Source organism: Malus sylvestris, chromosome 10, assembly GCF_916048215.2.
Source record: "Malus sylvestris chromosome 10, drMalSylv7.2, whole genome shotgun sequence".
In the NCBI taxonomy this organism is placed as follows: Eukaryota; Viridiplantae; Streptophyta; class Magnoliopsida; order Rosales; family Rosaceae; genus Malus; species Malus sylvestris.
Window position 1 is genome coordinate 6,244,982 of NC_062269.1, and position 17,857 is coordinate 6,262,838.

General features: G+C 35.9%; 1 long non-coding RNA gene across 1 annotated transcript; it reads right to left on the reverse strand.

Moving 5' to 3' along the window:
• Positions 1–219: 219 nt before the first annotated feature.
• On the reverse strand, positions 220–666 carry LOC126584153 (uncharacterized). The gene is made up of 2 exons (XR_007610005.1): positions 525–666; positions 220–370 (listed from the first exon to the last, which is right to left on the reverse strand). It is a non-coding gene; the product is annotated as an uncharacterized LOC126584153 (long non-coding RNA).
• Between the last annotated feature and the right edge of the window lie 17,191 nt (positions 667–17,857).

Here is a 17,857-nt window from a genome sequence, read left to right on the forward strand (position 1 = left end):
CGCTCCTCCAACATATAAGAGAAGCGTCATGAGCCGAATTGGTGAAGAAGTTTCTTCTTCAACCGATTGATCGAGTTTGCCTTCACTTTTGTCTGTTAAATTAAAAAAAAAAACGTATTAGTTTAGATATTTATAGCAAATGAATGGAAAAATGAAAATTTTATTTAAAATTGTAAACTTTTTTTATTAATATATTGTTGAAATATATATTATACGTACGAGGTACTTCTCGTCTTGAAAATGGCCGTAGAGCCACTCCCATTCATCCCGATGGTCCACCAACTCTATAGGGCACCCAACTGCTAGAGTGACTTCTAGACTGTCATATAGCTCATAATGCTTTTGGAGGTCATTATTGCATTGAGTGAACCTACTAGAGCAAAGATCGTTAATGTACTGCATTTGATTGGCATCGAGGTTAGAGAGCTCATAATGATGTTGTAAAACTCAACAAACAAATAGTAGTTAAAGTTTATAATCTTTGTATACTTTAAGAACAATTTAGTTTTTGAGGTTGAAAATACTTACCAATAATTCATGAAGAGCGGCTTCCTTGACTTCTTGTGGGACAGCTCTCCATGACTCCTACATGAGGGGGCAATGGTTCTTAATAACCAAGCCAATGTCGATGGCTAACGCATTGTGCTGCTCCTTTGTTGCAGCCGCACGATATCGAGGATCCCACGTAATGGTGATCTTCTTGGTCGTGGTGCAAGTGGTCTATGATGTCTTACGTAGTCTATAAGGGCCCTTGGTTTTTTTTTTTTTTTTGACCTATCGAATAAACAAAATAAACATTAGGCGAATTCTATTTTCTACCGAAAATTCGATAGAACATCCCCTAAAATTATAACATTTCCTAAAACCTGTAGACAATATAACAACAAAAACAACACATCCGCCCAACAATTCAAACAGTTTATACCAAATGGGGACATTAAAACAAAATTTACAACTTGTTGATATGACTTCACACTACGAGTTTGCAACAAGTTTTGGCTTGGAAGGCCAGGTGCGCCAACTTAAATCGTTTACAATAGTGGTTCTACTAATATAGAGAGCATTTGTTTGTGGGATTACACGAACTGACAACAATAGAGGCAAAGCACTCAAAGCGAAGTTCTTAGTAAGTTTGTTCTAATCAATGGGAATGTGATAGTTTTGAAGGTTCAAGCATGCCTACAAACTAATGTTAATGTTACTTTGACCATCATGAAACCAGAAGCAAGCTTATCAATGGACAGAGCAAACTTACCTATCTGGGACCCCTTTCCATGGACAGGGGAAGTCTTACCAGATTGTTGAGCCTTCTCAGAACTCTGGGGCTGTCGATGAATCCGTCGGGCGCTTAGTACAGGATGCGTCACCGAAGAAGTTAATGATGTAGGAGCCGTAGACATCGTTGGCCCCAAAGGCATGATCGAAGGGACACCCGTTGTTCCCATATTAGGTCTGGAGGTGGTAGTAGCACTACCTCCTGGAGAAGGTGTCTGACTACCCCTACTAGCTGCTTGTCGGTTTGATATTAAGTTCGACATCTACAAAAGAAATTAATAAAAAAAGTTACATTCCACTACTTTAATCTGGTTTGGATATACTAAAAAAATATCCTAACCTTGAAGCAAAATAAGATATATCTTTAATTTCATTAGCCATTAAAGAAGGAATCGAATTATCAAATTACCCATACAACCGCAAAATATATATTCATGCACTATAGGAACATTTATAGTATCCCACATGCCTATATGTATAACCTATTTACATGCCTTATGCAAACCTATATGATAAACATGAAAAAGAAAAGTTAAAAGTACAAAATAGTTTGCAAGACAATGCAACTTGCAAGGAATCGATGAATGATGGAAAATGGCAAGAATGTACTTATTCTAGCTGAAGGTAAGGATGAATATATGTGTGTGTGTGTACTTATTCTGGGACCCCTCTACATTTTATGTTTTTTTTTTCATTTGTCCTCTTGGAGGGGTTTAATAAGCTAGCAATTAGAATCAATATGGTGAAAATTAGTGAGGTTTTCCTAGATTTTGGCCCATAATAAAAGGCAGAACTACATGTTCTTCAACCCAAAAATTAAGTTAGAAGCAACATGGCTAAATACAGTTGGTCTTAACATCAAAATTACTACAACATAAGAGATTGCTCAACAAAATCACACACAATTTTTGTTTGATTTGGGTTATTTCAGATCACTTAGTGAAAAAGAGCAAGTTCAACAAGAAAAAACTACCAATTCTCATTAGCTCCGCATTTTTACTCCTAGGAACGTTAATAGTTGGATTGATGATATTGTACATATGGAAGAAGAAACTTAGAAATGAAGGTAAAAATCTCAGACAAGGACTCGAACTTTTATTTTATTTCTGTGTATATGATTATAAGATTCAGGAACAAAAATATAATTCAGAGTAGCATGACATTGACAATAAAAAATGCAGTAGATAAGGTGTTAGTATTTTATTTCGAAAGTGTACCTAACTGCTCATATCATTTTACCTGTACTGAAGTGATCTCCTAAATATTTTCAAAACCTCTTTTTTTTTGGTCATATATTTTTAAAGCATCTTCATTATCAGTTTGGACCTGATTGACCTCCAGGTTGGACATGAAGATGAATACTTACTTTGTTTGCTCTGATTAAGGATAATTCCAACAACGTAATTGTTACCATATTGTTATAATGTTTCATGGAAAAACAATGATAAAGGAATGACAACTAAGTGCTAGCTATATGCAGCTAAGAACTTATGATTCCATATGCAAGATGCAATGAATCAAAGGCTCACAAACAAACATGTCAATCTTAGGTTTGTTAGATTGACTTCGCTCCGAACTCCACGTGTTTGTTAATTTTACCATCCTTTAAATGCACCGCATATACACACTCGAAAATTTCTCTCATATATATTAGGGTTTAGGGTTCATTAACCTTCTTTGGAAAGGGAAATAATTAAGCCACTTAATTATTTTGTCAAAGAAACAAGAACTAGCCAGTCCACTTTTAGTATAGATAAAACTATGTGACATCCTAATAGTTTTTTTTTTTTTAATTATGCAAACCACAATACAACATACTTTGTGAAAATTATAGACAAAACTATGAATTCCGTCAGTACAGTAAAACAGGCAAGATATGATTAATTCCAATACAAAATTCAAAAGCACCAATCCAAGTTCAGTAAAGCATTACCTGAACCTTCCCTTCATTCTTCCCTTGCGCGGTAGAAAAGTCCTTGAATGGCTACAAATACAAATGCGAAACAATTAACCCACATTCTGCAAATTCGACTAAACTTCAAATAACGGCCTCATAAAGCTTATTTTCTCAAACCTTTAAGAAAAACACACGCACAGATACAGACTGTATATACTGCTAAAGCTCTGTTTTCTTGAAAACAATGTGAAAGCAACAAATTAATTAAATATTAATTAGAAATTTTCATCCTTTCAAATTTCCAACTATCCTAATAAAAAAATTTGTCCCAGTAAAACACATTTTTCATTATCTAGAAACAAAATATGAATACATATTTATAATCAAAACTAATTAATAAATTAATCAATCAATAATCCAAGATTCCCAATTCGAACCCTAAATCCCTAACCCAAGATTCCCAATTCCAACCCTAAATCCCTAAAAGTAGTAATTAAAACAATTCAACAGAAAAATTGAGAAAATTGCACTTATAAATAATTGAATTAAGGGAGACTGGGTGCTTTCCTAGTAATGTTGCGGCGGCAGGGAGAGCGTGTGGCATCGGAGTGCGACTGATGTGAGAGGGAGAGTGACAGATACACAAACAAACAAAGAGAGTGGGAGAGAGGGAGAGAGGGAGACACTAAGATAGTGAGTGATGAGAGAATCGAGAGAGAGGAGCTTGAGTTTAGATAGAATAGAGAGAGAGATTGAGTGAGTATAAGATAGAGAGATAGAGTGTTAAGGCACCGAAATAAAAACGCGCCCAATTTTGGCAAAAAAATCAAATTTTTACATGTTTGCGCGACGATGGTGTTTAAATTTTAGTCGCGCCACCAGTTAAAAAAATTGAATTTTTAAATATTTGCACGACAAACATTTCTAAAACGTCGTCACACATTTTTGTAAATTTAATTTAATTTTTGGTTTAAATAAATAAATATATTTTTTTGTTTAATTAATTTTGTTACAAATTTTAAAGGAAACTTTTGTTTGTATACAAAGTAAATACCATTCAATAAATATCATTACATTTACATCACAATTTTTCATTAATCATCATCTGAACTAGAGTAAATATCATCACTATCGTCAAATTCAGATTCCCATTCCTCATTGTCTGTAGGCATGTCAACATCATCGTTCGCGAGCTTAGGTGTATTGTATCGCTGTAGATCCCTGAGGTCAATCATAATGAAGTCGATCGGTATTCCGATTTCAGGACCTCCGGCTACTTGATACGGTTCTTGTACAATAGTCATATCTTGCAGTGTATCTGCACCAAGTTCCGTTGAAATCTCCAATTGTTGGTCAACAATGTCACCATAATCATCATCGACAGTAGGATCTCGGTTCGAAATATCATACAACCCTCTGTGCTCAATCTTCTGAACTACTTTCCATCCCCTCCCGCCCTTAGGGTCATCTATATAGAAAATTTGTTTGGCCATCGTTGCCAAAATGTAGGGATCATCGTTATACCAACATTTGTTAGTGTTAACCGATAGCAAACCATCATTTCTCTTAACACTTCCAACCCTACATGGGTTTGTATCAAACCACTGACACTTAAACATGATAACTTGATAGTGGTCTTTGTAAACAAATTGCACAGCACTTGTCAGTTTTCCGTAGAAATCAATGTCGGCAATGTCGCTTGCACCCGAGACATGTACCCCACTATTTTGCGTACAAAGCTTGTCATCGCAATTAGCCGCCAAAAACTTGATGCCATTTACATGACAACCGGAATATAATTTGCGCTTAGGGGCCTAATAGCCAAGTTGTACAATTCTTCAATGTAAGGGGGCAAATTCATTTCCTTCAATTTCTTCACCTAAATAAATGAGAAAAAGTTGCCGTGTTAGTTTAACATTTACAATTATGCAAATAACCCAAAACACGAACAACTTACATTTTCATGAAACCATCAAGGAAACAATTCACGATGCTTTTCGGCATATAAATGTGAAGGATGTTCTTGCTTCATCAACTCTCCATGCTCATCTAGGTAGGTAATTGTCTCGTCACAATTGTTAAGTATAAACCAATGTGCTACCTCTATGTCAATTTTGTTATACGACTCCCCTTTAATTCGTTCTCCAAAGGGTCGTGCAATTTGGGCAAAAACAGAAAGTTTTTCACTTCTCAAACCATTGTCATTATTGCGTTGTTGTCGGTTGAACATAGTGTCAATGTCTTGTAGGTGCATTGCATAAAATGTAAGCCACTCAAATGCGACCCATGCCTCCACGATTGATCATTCGAGCTTTGCCCTGTTTCGTACACTCTTTTTTAATTCACCCAGTAGTCTACATCAATAAACAAAATATTGTATAAAATTAGTCAAATCGTACATACAGCACGAACTAAAGTATTTATGGCGATTATATACATCCATTGATAGGTAAAAGGTCCAGCTAGAAGTGCCTTCCCCGGCAAGTGAATCATGACGTGGATCATGCTTGTGAAGAAAACTGGAGAAAATATTTGTTCAAACTTGCATATCATTTCAATCATATCGTCGCACAACTGTTTAACATCGAACTTGCGCAAATATCTTGCGGTTAATTGGGAAAAATATCTCGCCAATAACATAATCGGCTTCACTACATCTTCAGGAAAGAGGTGTCGAATTCCCATTGGGAGAAGGCGTTGAAGTATCACATGACAATCATAACTCTTGAGGCTTGAAAATTTGCCTCCATCAACATTTGCGCAACAATTGATGTTTGATGCATACCTATCTGGAAACTTTACAGAATATGGAAACTGTAAAAACTCTTTTGTCTTATCTGGTTTCACCGAAAATGATGTGAGCTTCTTTTTTGCTATGTCTCCGTCCCTCATCATCCATAAACCTAGCCTCATGTTGATTTTTCTCAGATCGATCCATGCTTTTATTGTGTCCTTTGTTTTTCCCTCGATGTCTAGTATAGTTCCGACCAATGTATCAAACACATTTTTCTTAACATGCATTACATCAATGTTGCGTCTCAATTTTAATTTAGACCAGTACGAGAGCTTGAACAACCTTATCTTGTATGTCCAATTTAGATGTGTGTCTGGTCTTATCCTATTTACAGATTTTACCCAATGGAGCAAAATCCAACTAATTCACCTAAGCCAAAATTTCATCTCCAGACCATTTTCTGGGTCTTGGCCGAAGCTCTGTGTCGTTGAAGAATGCTGTCTCGTTTTGACACCACTCGTGGTCCCACAGCAACCATCTACGATGCCCTAGGTAACAAACTTTTCCCGTGTGACAACTAGACGTTGTGTTCTTTTTTGCAAACTAGGCATGTGTAATAGCTTTTAGTGCTCCTCCCAGACATCATAGCGTATGCAGAAAAATCATTTATAGTCCACATCACGGTTGCTCTCAAAGTGAACATTTTCCCGGTAGATTTATCGTACGTGGGAACACCGTTTTCCCATAATTCTTTTAGTTCATCGACCAACAGTTGTAAATACACAGCAACAGATGTGCCCGGATCTTCGATTATCAACAACGTCATCATCATATATTCTTTTTTCAAGCATTGTGGTTTTAGTTTAGAACCCCGAACGAATTAAACCCTTCTATCGCAAGTCCTAATCTAACATTCCGAGGCTCATGTGCAAAGTCAAGGTACAGCTGATCAAACTCTTTCCAGGCCTCTCCATCTGCAGGATGTCTTATAACATCGTCATCCACTCATCTGTCTTTTTGCCACCTTATGTCGCTTGCAATGTGCATCGACATATACAATTGCAGCAACCTGGTCTTTAATGGGAGACAACGCATAACTTTTTATGGAATCTTCGTTATCCTATTCTGAGGGGTCATTTTAAACCGCGACTCATTACATACAAGGCATTTATCCAACGCTTTATTCTCTTTGTAGAACAAAATGTAATTATTTTTACACGTGTAAATTTTTTCATATCCCAATCCAAGACCACTTAGCACATTCTTTGCACTTTTATGATTTTTAGGAAGGTAATTGTCCTTTGGAAGCATCCTCTTGAAAACCCCCAAAAAGTAATCAAAACATTGGGTCGACATACGAAACTTTATTTTGTCATGCATCAACTCAATAATGGTCGTGGGCACTGAAAATCATTTGCAACTGGGGTATAATTCTTGCTTGGCATTTTTTAATAGTTTTTCATATTTTTTGAATGCTTCATTGTCCACGGTGGGGATGACTTCATCTTCTACTTCCTCATTCGTATTCGAACTAGCGGTTGGAAAAACATCACTGATAATGTCCATAATTTGGTCATTTGGGTCCACAACAGATTCAACTGTATCCATTGGTCGGGTAATGTGGGAGGATGAAGCATCTTTTATTTGTTCTCCATGATGATTCCACGTAGTATAGGTTTCCATCATCCCATTTCTGACTAAATGGTATCGAACAGTTTCAAAATATTCAATCATTAAGTTGTTACACTTTCTACAAGGACACCGAATTTGAGTTCAACCATGATTGTTTGCAATTGCAAAATCAATAAACTGATTTATTGTTGTGTTCCTTTCAAGTGCAAATATAAGGATAGTATAATGGCACAAGTAAGAGTGTCGAACCATAGGGACTGATTAGAACTCTACAAATTAGTAGCTTTATCTGAACCCTAACTAAGCAATGAAAATGGAAACTGAATTTAGATTTTTGTTTTGAAAGTTAAAGTAACTTAAAATGCAAGACAAGATAAAGATGAATGATAGATTGATTCAAAAACGATGGGAACGGAACTAGGGATACCGATTTCACCATTACAAGTCAATTATGTGAAAATTAAGTCAAAATGCATTCAACTCTCCAATCTGCAACTAGAGTTCGTTTTACTCATTTATGATCATCCATTTGATGTGTGGTTGTGATCAATTACTCCTAATCTGCAACCTAGTTGTGATGTTCAACTTAGATTAGCAAGTAAGAATCCATTAAGAACAAGAAAACTTCAAAGAACCAAAGAAATCACATGGCAGGATGTATGCATAGCAGTTTCTTCATTCATTCACATGTTCACCAAGATTAAGTATGATGTGTACTATAACCTTGATCAAGTAATTCATAAGAAGCCCTAATGGTGATCAAACATTAAGATTAACAAACAAATTATACTATAAAATCAGTGAATGAAACAAGAACACAGATTGGTAGTTTGAATGCTTTAACTTAATAACATAGAGTAGGTTTGCAAGGCTACATCGAATTCCCTAGCTATTAACTTAATTACACAACATGATTACAAAATATATAAATATCAAGAACAACATGAGTGAAATTAAAGTTCATAGAAGAAACTCCCTTGAAGCAATTATGATGTTGAACTTCTACAAGAATAGCGTGGTTGCGTGGTTTCTTCGGTGGTAGTGGATGGTGAAGGGAAATAGGGTTTTGTTTTTGGAAGAAGGACCAAAGAAAGAGAAGAGAGAGAGCTCTGGGCGACCCCAAGGGGGGCTTGTGTAAAAGATATCTGAAACCCTAGTATTTATATGCTAAATAGGGCTGCAATATATTCCAAAGTGATCCCAGCAACTTAGCCTTTATTTTGTATGTTTTTGCCATATTTGGCACCTCCAAATCAGGCTAGATATCCCAATTCCTTTCCCATTATGTTCATGGTCTTCTAACAAGCTAGATTCGTCTTAAATTCTTTATTTGGGCTTCAAAACAAGTAACAACTTTATTTGGGCTCCAAAACAGGCCACTAAACTTCTCTCCACGTTTGAATAAGGGTCAGCTCCAAAAATGATATGTTTTCACTTCTTTTGCCTTCAAATTGATTATAAAGTACATGTAACTACACACTAACACACAATAAGGTAAAATGCAACCAGTTTAACTAAAAAAAAAAAAATCAGAAAAAGACTAGAAATGGATGGTATAAATGCATGAAATATATGACTTATCATTTATTCCTTCCAAATAATCATCAGCACATTTGTTAGGATTATGTATCCACTGTTTGTCCATTTCACCTACAAACAAAAGAAATTTACAAGGGTTACAATAACTTCAATTATGACATGCCATCTTATACCTCCAGTATGAGTCATATCTCATTCAAGAATGCACAGTTACATGCTGTAATTTACGGTTCCAACACATTATAGTTCGATCATGGGAAAGTTTCGGCAGTATCTCCCTACAGTTGTTCAAGTGTACGATGATACAAAAAACTACGATGTATCCGAAGAACGCAAAGAGATGCTACCACATTTCCCAGGTTCAAACTCTAATGCGTGAACCGCAAAATACAACAGGTAACTGTGCATTCTCAAACTGTCCAAAATTTTGGGACAATTCAAGAATTAATTTGACTGCTGTCATGCTTTCGCATCCATTCGCAAAATCCAACTAATTCTCAAATGAGAAACTAAGCTCATATGAACATTGCAAACCATTTTTTGTACATCCATACAAAGTTTTTTGCATACAAATACATAAACTCACAACACCTATAAAATACATACAACACAATTTAAATGAATGGAAATTAAATAATAGTTAAGAAAAATTATACCTCCGAGACTAACGACAATCTCGACGGCCAGAAATTCCACCAGGGGAAGGCAGATGCTGAAATTGTTTTGCAGCTTCTCCCTTCCTGCATTTTGGTTAAGTTCAGTAAAGTGAAAGACTTTGCATGATGAAAGCATCGTCGCGCAAAACCTTGCGCTTCAACTTTTTGGCACCATCCAACTATTGTCGCACATTACCCTTTTTTTTCGATTTTATTTTTATTTTTTTTCATTTACTCTTCAAATTTTTTCAAACCACATAAATACTTAATAAATCAAGAACTTATTCCATTATACCATTTATGCATAATTAATATATATATATATATATATATATTTATTAAAATGCATTAATATTTTAATATTAAACATTAAGTACATATTTAATTAAACTCTTCATACTAAAAAAACTTAAAATTCAAATCTAATGTCACATCTCGGTCCAAGCCCCCACCACATTCCAGGCTCGATTCCACTGTAGCACGATATTGTCTGATTTGGGCCCCGACTACGCCCTCATGGTTTTGTTTCTAGGAACTCACACGAGAACTTCCCAGTGGGTCACTCATCATGGGAATGCTCTCGCGCGAACTCACTTAACTTCAAAGTTCCGATGAAATCCGAAGCCAGTGAGCTCCCAAAAGGCCTCGTGTTAGGTAGAGATGAAAATATACATATAAGGCTTATAGGATCCACTCCCCTGGGCGATGTGGGATGTTACATCTAATTATTAAATAAGCAATAAAATTAAAATAAAAAACCCTATTCTACTCATCCGCTGGTAGTTGTGGTTCTTGCTGTAGTTCTGCCACGCGTTGATTATCAAACTTCCACTCCCAGAAACGCGACTTGAACATGTTGTTGATAGCCTTCATCAGATTTGGGTCATTTTTGTCAATGTCCCAATTAGGTTGTCATGCAAAAATTAATAAATTAAAAGCTCACTATTATATTATATTTAACAAACATTATTATTGGCTTATTCTATTAACACCCTACATATTGTTGATTAAACCCCATATACTTAATACACCCCATATTTTCTTTTAAAATTAAAAATTATCTTAATACACCCCACATACTTTCTCATAATACCCTTGCACCCCACATTCTCATACACCTAATATTTTCCACATACACCACATTAATTCTTCAAATCTTATAATACTCATTTTTAATTTTTATAAATTAAATTGACTTAGGATTACGACCATAACATTCTCTAAAAAGAGAAGTCTACAATCTAGTCTATTAAGCTTGAATTTCATTGGGTCATCACAGCCAATCTCCTTTTCTCTGTCTCTTTAAGCCTTTTGCTAACAAAATGATTTCTACTAAAAAATGGCAATTGGGAGGAACCTAACAGATCAAAAGTAAACCCCAGAAAATGAATAAGAACGGAAAAGATGTTGCTGGGTTGGTCTCCTATGAAATTCGGTGGTATGGAAAGAAAAAGTATGCTTAAATAATTACCGATGTCATTGAATAATTAAAACAATGACAAATATGAAATTTTACCTTATGTGAAGATTCCGAAATATTGATATCGTGTTCCATTTGTTAAATTTTTTTTCTCAATCAACGTGTTTATAGTTTCAATAGTTAGAATTTTATTTAACAATGGAGTAGAGGGTGCGAGGGGTTTTGATAGTCGAAGAAGATAAATAATACGTTAAAAGCAATGTTCTAAAACGCGGTCTGGGTGGCCACCTAGGCGCTGGGCATCGGGTTGCCGCGGCGATTATTTCAAAAACGTTCGGCATGGGTATTAGGCGGCCTCCGTGGCGGTTTTGTTAAAATTTTCGGTCTCACTACACCACGATGGTGACGAAAGAGAAATCAAGAGAGCGTGAGGGAAGAGTAAACGTGAGAGAGATATGTAGAAGGAATTAGAATAACAGTGCAATTGCAGGAAAAAAACGAGAATTTTGACTTGGAAGCCCATATTTTTTCGCCGAAGAGGATTTCTTCGCTGTGCTTGAGGAAATTGACTGGACACATGATTAGGTTTTGAAAAATTATACAGAGTAAGAAGATGGAAATTAGGCGGAGAGATGGGGAATTAGGCAGAGCAATCGAAGAAGAATGAAGGGAGAGGAAACGAGAAACTTAATTAGGTGGAGAAGATAGGGAATCGGGCTGAGCAATCGAAGAAAAAAGGGAGAACTTACAGAGGGAAAATGGAAAAAAGAAGAAGAAGAAGAAGAGGGAATGGAAAGAAGACGAAGAGGATTCGGAAAAGGAAAGAATAAAAAAGAATAGAAGATTCTGGTTTTCAAGGTGTCGAAATGGACTCCTTGGTTTAGGAGTCTTTGACTGTCTTAGTTAATGTGAGGCATGGGTCTTGGCTGATGTGAGGCATGGGAACTAAGGTTGGAGGGAAGGGGTTACACCACACACGTGGTGCTTTATGAAATGGGAAAGGATGCATATGCACCTTTTCAGAATTCTTTTTATTATGAACCACCTAACCGGATTTATACTTTTAATCTTTAAAAATTAGATATAGTCATTTAAAATGTCTTAAGTTATAAGGTATTTATGCTTAATATGTTTTTAAATTCTGGACTTGCTAGATATTTTGTTTGCATTTTATCATTCTTTTATTATCTTATTTATGTATTTCATACAAGTATAATTTTTTTGTAAGTGTCAATATGCACTTATTTACAAGATATACAAGAAATTTACCTAAATCCGCCTAGACCGCCTAGGCACCCGCCTAGACCCTGCCAAGCCGCCTAGGCGCTAGGCGCTAACCCGCCGCCCAACTAGCGCCTAGCATTTTTTAGAACCTTGGTTAAAAGTAATTTGGGGTGTATTTAGAAATTTCTTATTTTCTTTAAACCTCATAAGGTCGAAATTGTCATTGCATGGTAGATTACATAAGCCACTTAATATTAAATTTTAATGTGGGGTGCATTGAACATTATGTGGGGTGTTGATAAAAAAAACCTTATTATTTAACCAATAAAAAATTAACACATACAGCTAACTCATCAATCATGTGCATCTTTAGCTCCTCGGGGATGGCTCTCCAAGACTCTCAATCCACAACACATTTGGTACACAATAATGCTCCAATGTCGGACCAAAAACTGGGGTGTTGTTCTGACCTCACAACCCCTATTACTTCGTTAGCAATGATTCGGTAACAGCTACGACCATAAGTGTGTCGGACCCATACCGCAACAAATTTCTTCTTGTCTATCCACAAAATATATTTTCATAATACTCTAAATAAAAATTTATAAAAAATGCAAAATTTACAACGCAAACTTTTTTCGAAACCTTCGTCATCTGTTGTCTTTGACGAACACGCACCACTGTCGGCCATCGTACCAACAATCAAAGAATGAACTGATTATAATCTACAGACTTGGTAAGCATTTCCGAAATGAATTGTGAAAAATAAGGAGAGCAGAAGCGCATATTTATAGGAAGGTTAGACACTTTACACAACGAAGACTTTGTCGGGCAAACATCTGCACTAAATACGATATTGATTTCTTTGATTCAGAGGCCCCAAATACGCTGACCTAAAACTAAACGCCATTTGCGCGACAAAGGTTTTGTTGCGGAAGGTTTTGCACAGCGACAGCCTTTGTCGCGCAAACATTTTAGCGACGACCGTGATCGATTGTAATTATGAAGTTTACGTAAACATAGATATCTATGTTTACGTAAACTTCATATATCTATGTTTACATAAACTTCATAATTACAAACAAATTTTTAGTTATAATATTTATTCTAAAAATAATTAAAATCTTAAATAAATTGATGTTATATTCCATTCAATTATTTAAAAACCAAACAGGAATTAAAGCCTAATTAAGTCCAAATACATAACTTATAAAAAAACCTTCAATTTAAATATTGTTCTGAAAAACATAAATTTAAAACTACTATTTTGATGGTCCTCCATTCCGCTCGACGTCATAATGCCACCGATTGTAACCTCCCTCCAACGCCGCCTCCATAAACTTCATCATATCTTCGTTCGTATCATCATCAAGAGTATACTTATACTGTTACACATATATGCAAATAATTAATTCCAACATATAGCAAAAAATGTCACTAAATTAATTACTGATCCATCAACACTATACTGACTAATAATTCAGCCATCACTGCATTCTTCACATTCTCAGGCACATATTTCGAAGAACGACACTCAGCAGTAGGACAATTATTCCGCATGGCTACACCAATCGCATGCGCGAACTCCACATTTTGCCTTAAATCATTCGGGTTGGCGGGCACGCTTTGATTCTTGTTTTTATCCTTCATCCCAGCACGAACAAAATTGTGAAGAATATGGAGAACATAATTGTGAAGAATAAGGAGAGCAGAAGTGCATATTTATAGGAAGGTTAGAGCCTTTCCGCGACGAATGCTTTGTTGTGTGTACATTCGTCTTGATTCACATGCACTAAATGCTATGACTTAAAATTGACTGTAACTTGCGTGAAGAAGCCTTTGTCGAGCAAGTGTTCCTCTGATTCCCATGCATTGAATGCTTTGCTCCAAAAACTGAACGAGCTTTGCGCGATGAAGACTTTGTCGCCAAAGTTTCCACGGGAAAATCTTTGTCGCGCATTTATTTTCGCGCCAAAAAAAAAAATCACTCGCGATTTTCTTACTGGCTTTGCGCGTTGAACATCTTTTTTTCATCGTGCAAACATTTTTGCACGGCAAAGTTCTCTGTCGCGCAAAGTTCACCAACCTCGCACGATGAATATATGTTCTTCATTGCGCACGGCGTCATTGCGCAATATATTTTTCTTTGTCGAGCAAGTAGTTTTTCCTACTAGTGTAAGGATCATTTTTCTTTGTCAAAATGTTGTTTCACTTTGAAGTTAGGCAATAAAAACTGTTTGGTAAAAATAAAATATCAAGTTTTATTTTAAAAGAAATGACGGCTTGCTTTTAAAAGCTGCTTGTATTAAAAGATTAGATGAGTCAATAAAGAATATTTTCAATTCCTACTATAACCTCACTGTTATTTTTAAAATAATAGTGTTTATCCTTCTACACATTTTTTTCTATTAGAAATGAAATCACCACCATCGCCTACCACTACAACCACCAGCCAAACACCACCAACATCGTTGTCACCATCGTCGCTTGTACAGTGCCACCATTGCTGGTTGGGAATGCAAACTAAAAGCTGAAAATCAAACACAAAAAATTAAAAACTAAAAACTGAAATGTATTTTGAACGGCTCCTAAGCTTGTGTTAAAATTTGAATAAGTGAAGGATTCCAGCCCTTTTAATATGACAACCTAAATTGTACTTGTAATATTGCTTTTGAGTTACATGAATCATATTTCCACCTCGTATTATTGAATTTATTCCCCTTTAGTATTATGATTTGCCTTTTCAGTACCAATAGTCCGTCAAAACTCTTGTAATTATTTTTTAAATTCAATCAATGTGATCCAAATCAATGTCATCCTTGACGATAACTCCATCCAATTTTCTCTCACGTATTGTCAAGTCAATCAACCATGTCCAATTTAGAAATAAATAGTAGGTTCATAAAGTATAAGAAAAATGTTAAACGAATTAAAAGAAAAATAAGACAGGTGAGATGCACCCATCATATACATTAACAATTGTGCATGAATGTATGTTTAGGTACCAATCATTTGTTGGGTGTCGGGGAGAGGGAGTGATACGGTCTAATCCGCCCCATAAATACCAAGACTTAGACAAGATAGCGACCCAGTTTGAGAGGTATAAGGATTGTCTGCCTCTCACTTCCGGTGTCCTCCCTGCCCTTTTGTTTGTGTGATCACGGTTAAGCCACGTCAACATTTTATATTACTATTTATTTTTGTTTTATTATCTTTATAAAAAAAATAATATAAAATATTAACGTGACTTAACCGTGACCACATAAAATGGGAGGGCACCGGAAGTGGGAGAGCAGACAATCCTTGTCCGTTTGAGAGTTCAACAAAAAGATGAGAACCAAAATAATGGATTTGGATCCTCTCTTGAGCAAGGAAGACGGATCCTCGTGACCCAAACACATGGGTCGTTAGATTTTGATCTAACGACTACAAATAGGAGACCTATTTAAAAATTATAATAATTAGAGTCGTTGGATTAAAATTCAATGACCCCTGTATTAGATTAGGAGACTCCGTCTCCTTTGCTCAAGAGAGGATCCAAATGCACAGAAAGGATTTGGAATTTGATTGGTTTTTTTTGTTCTTTCACTATTATTAATTATTATGCATGCAGCCCATCCTTTTTCAAAGTCTTTGTTTCTTTCATAGATGCAAATTTCATTTGATTAGTGTGGTTCGTTCAACTTGGGGACCATGTAATTGCATCTGCTGTTGGACAAGGATTTATATGGGATATGTACACCGTTACAGTATCGTCCTACTCGTACACAACGATGGAACCCAAACATAATTTCTATCGTTGTTCTTTTTTTAATATCTTTTTTTGGATAGGAGTTTCAACACTTCACTTGTCATCTTTTGTACGTACTTCTCTAGTCCTCTTAATTTCATATTTTGATTTATTTAATTCAATATCTAAATAAAATGAAAGGAGATCGAAAGAGTAGTAGATATGTCACTTCGCCTTCGTAATAGGTAATATAAAACAACTATTGATCAGCTGTTAATGAGGATATTCGCTAACTAACTACACTAACACCTCATTAACAATTGATCACTACCTGTTAAGAGTATCTACCTCTACAATTAAACTTGTATGTACTGTTAACTGCTCTTCTAAGCTCACTCCACAATAGTTCATATGATCCGAATTGTTTATTTGTTAGGTCATCACTCATAGAACATCCTCATCAAGTTTGAAAGTTGTTGAGTTATTTACTGTAACTTGATGTATAAACGAACTATAGCTTTGTCAAACCAAAATAAAAACAGTCTCATCTCCGCCGGTGGGTCTGGCATCTTGAATTCCCAGCCCGTATCATATTCGCATCTGGTTGAATAATTTGAACAATAATTAAGGTGGTCTGAATATCCACATCCTAGCTAGTTGATGACACTTAGAAGTTATCACCAATAAACAAGTTGTATTAGACGATGCCAAGTTGACCTAATTATATACCCAGAAAAAATGCAAATGCAGTCCATCTATCTTGTACTATTATTTGAATTTCCGCGTGTATCAACAAACACTATTAAATTAAATTGGTAAGGATGATTAATTAGGACGGGGCAAGTAGCCTACTCCAAACTGTAAGGCATAGACAGTGGCTAGGATTATGCCATATGTCCAAAGGGTGTGAAACTTAGTTAGATAGTTAGTTAGACAATTAGTCTTTGATATAAGTACATCGTTGTAATTACTTGAATATTAAGAAAGATCAATATTACAACTTCTCTCTCTAAAACTTCTCTCTCTCTCTATTTCTTGTACTCTGATCTTCTCCTTCGATCTTCCTCTTTCTACATTAACATGGTATCAATCGCCATTGTTGCTTGCGCTGTGTTCGTCGATCCTTCGACTGCTTCTGCTCATCTTCTTGGTTTGTGATTTGTTTTTTCCTTTGTTGATCGTGTATTGCTGTATTCTTGGTCGATTTCTGGTATTCTCTTACTCTGTATTTTCTCGGGCTTCTACACTTCCCGACTACTTTCGTTCTGTGTCTATCAGTTTGTGCACACCAGGTGTTTGTGATATTGCTTCTTTCACATTTCTATCTCCATTCTGCAAATATGGTTACTGCATCTCAATTACAAATTCTCCAATCGCCTATTACTGGTCTTATTTCTACAATTTCTACATCTGTGAATGTGAAGCTTGATGAGTCTAATTACTTGAATTGGCATTTCCAAATGCAAATGCTACTTGAGGGACACGGGATTATGAAGTTTGTTGATGGCTCTACTCTCTGTCCATCTCGATATGTTATGTGTTCTGGTGTTGATGCTTCCAATTCGTCCACTCCTTCTGAGAATGAAGAATACATTGTTTGGAAGATGCATGATCGGGCTCTTATGCAGTTGATTACTGCAACTCTGTCACCGGTTGCGATTTCCTGTGCTATTGGTAGTACAAATGCTTGTGATCTTTGGACCCGGTTAAAGGAACAATTCTCTGTTGTCTCTCGGACTAGTGTTTTTCA